General features: G+C 46.4%; 1 pseudogene across 1 annotated transcript; it reads left to right on the top strand.

Annotated features, from left to right (window-relative positions):
- The first annotated feature begins 1,017 nt into the window (after positions 1-1,017).
- LOC308592038 (protein S100-A6 pseudogene) lies at positions 1,018-1,391 on the top strand (annotated as a pseudogene). Its single transcript has one exon. The product of its transcript is annotated as a protein S100-A6 pseudogene (transcript).
- Positions 1,392-2,503: the final 1,112 nt, after the last annotated feature.

Here is a 2,503-nt window from a genome sequence, read left to right on the forward strand (position 1 = left end):
TGGAACTCACTTCCACAAGAGGCAGCAATAGTCACCGACTCAGATGGCTTTAAAAGAGGATCTGACATCCTTCTTCTTCACTCATAGCCGAGTAAGATTGTCTTCCATAAACACAGTTTCAACACTAATTCCGTAAGTGACTGTGGAAGCCCATTCTGGATCCACACATCCTTCCACAGTGGGGACGTAGGTTTCAAGGCGGGACTTGATCATGGTGAGGGTTTGTCAAGAGTGCCTTCCTCTTAGCATGCTTCTCCCTTGCGTCCTGAGTTCGAGTGTCTTCAAAGCCCATGACACCTTTGGTAAAGACTGTTCTCCAATTGGAGCACTCACAAGCAAGTGTTTCCCAATTGTTGGTGCTTATGCTACATTTTTTTAAAATTTGCCTTGAGACAGTCTTTAAACCTCTTTTGTTGACCACCAGCATTACGCTTTCCATTTTTAAGTTCGGAATAGTTCTTTGCTTCCTCCAGTACACTGGCATTAGTTCGCCTGTCTTCCCAAATGATGTGTAAAAATTTTCAGAGACACCTGACGTATACAAAAGACGAGCAGGTTAAATCCATAAAGAAGACAAAAACTTCAAGAAAGAATGGGGGGGAAATATAATTTATTTAGGAGACCATTGTAAGCAGATGAAAACATTAGCAGGATTTTAATAACACTTGTAATGTAGCAATCACTATGGACAATATGGACAGATACAAAATATGGATTATGAAATAATAGGCAGTTGAAAATTTTGACAATAAGACCCATGGAAGGGAGGGCGAGAATTCTGGAGATTCGGGAAAATCTTTAAATGCAGATATTTACATGGTATTGTTATAACTCTACATTTGTAATATCAAATAAAAATCATTTTTTAAAAAAAGTATCTGACAAGTTCACAGGGGAGAGGGCTATCTATGGCGGTTTTTCTAGAAAAAGAGGTGCCGGAACTCACCATGAAAACCTCCCTTGTTCTCTTATAATGGCAATGACGCCCACTGGAGACCACTTTCCCCATTGCTCTCACCATGGCAGCACTTCTTGACCAAGCTATTGGCATGCTGATTGTCACCTTCCACAAATACAATGGCAAGGATGGTGATAAGACCACCCTAAGCAAGAAGGAATTGAAGGAGCTGATACAGAAGGAGCTCACCATTGGTGCGAAACTGCAGGACGCAGAGATACAGGCATTAATGAAAGATCTGGACCGCAATGGGGACCAAGTGGTGAACTTCCAGGAACACGTCACTTTCCTGGGTGCCCTGGCAATGATTTACAGTGGTACCTCGGGTTACATATGCTTCAGGTTACATACGCTTCAGATTACAGACTCCGCTAACCCAGAAATAGTGCTTCAGGTTAAGAACTTTGCTTCAGGATGAGAACAGAAATCGGGCTCCGGCAGTGCGGCGGCAGCAGGAGGCCCCATTAGCTAAAGTGGTGCTTCAGGTTAAGAACAGTTTCAGGTTAAGTATGGACCTCCGGAATGAATTAAGTACTTAACCCGAGGTACCACTGTACAACGATGCTTTGAGTTCGTAAATGTACACCCCGGTGGGGCGAGGTGTCGTAGTTCAGGATTATACCTCTGTAGGCGGTTTCATGTCCAATAAAATTTAAGTTTTGTAAAAAAAAGAAAAAAAGAAAAAAATGATGCCAAAATGATGGAATTGAGCTCCAATGAGTTCCAGCTGAGGGGAAAATCTCTGGCTACTCACCACAATGGCTCTACTCTGCCTCCATGGTCACAGGCAGCAATGTTCCTGAATGCCAGTTTCTGGAAACCACGGGAAGGGAGAGTGCATTCATGCTCAGATCTAACTTGTTGGTTTCCCATTGGGACATCTGGTTGGCCAAATGAAACAGGATGCTGGACCAGAAGGGCCATTGGCCCAGTGGAGGAGGAAGACTCCCGGGCACCTGGTGCGGCATGCCAAGGGGTGGGGAGAATTGGCAATACAGGTGGGGCAAACCGCCCAGCAGCATGCGTGGCACCCAATATGGACGCACGGACAGTGTGCGCGGTGCCCAATACGGAGGGCGCATGCCTCTGGGCCTCAGCCGCCTTACAGCTGGAGGAGGAGGCAGTAGGAGCACTGCAGGCACTGGCGGACTTATCACGGACTTATGGCAACCCTAAGCTCGGTACAAGATAGCTTCATATTATGGACTACTCATAAGCAAAGCTGATCTCACATAGCCCAGATATCAGATAAGGAATGTAAGGAATACTGGCAGGTGAGTAAGTTCTGCCCCATCAGGAGAGGTGTGTGATAAGCAAATGAGGGCATTTGCACACTCTTCTGTCTGTCTCTGGGATGGCCCAGTCTCTGGGATGGCCCATGAGACTCTTAATCTCGGGGTTGTGGGTTCGAGTCCAACATGGGCAGAAGAGTCCTGCATTGCAGGGGTTGGACTCAATGGCCCTCACAGTCCCTTCCAACTCTGACTCTCTGCTCTCAACGGCTGCCATGAGCATCCATGTACATCCGCCCAGCCGTCCTGAGCT

Source organism: Podarcis bocagei, assembly GCF_964188305.1.
Source record: "Podarcis bocagei genome assembly, chromosome: 7".
NCBI classification, from domain to species: Eukaryota; Metazoa; Chordata; class Lepidosauria; order Squamata; family Lacertidae; genus Podarcis; species Podarcis bocagei.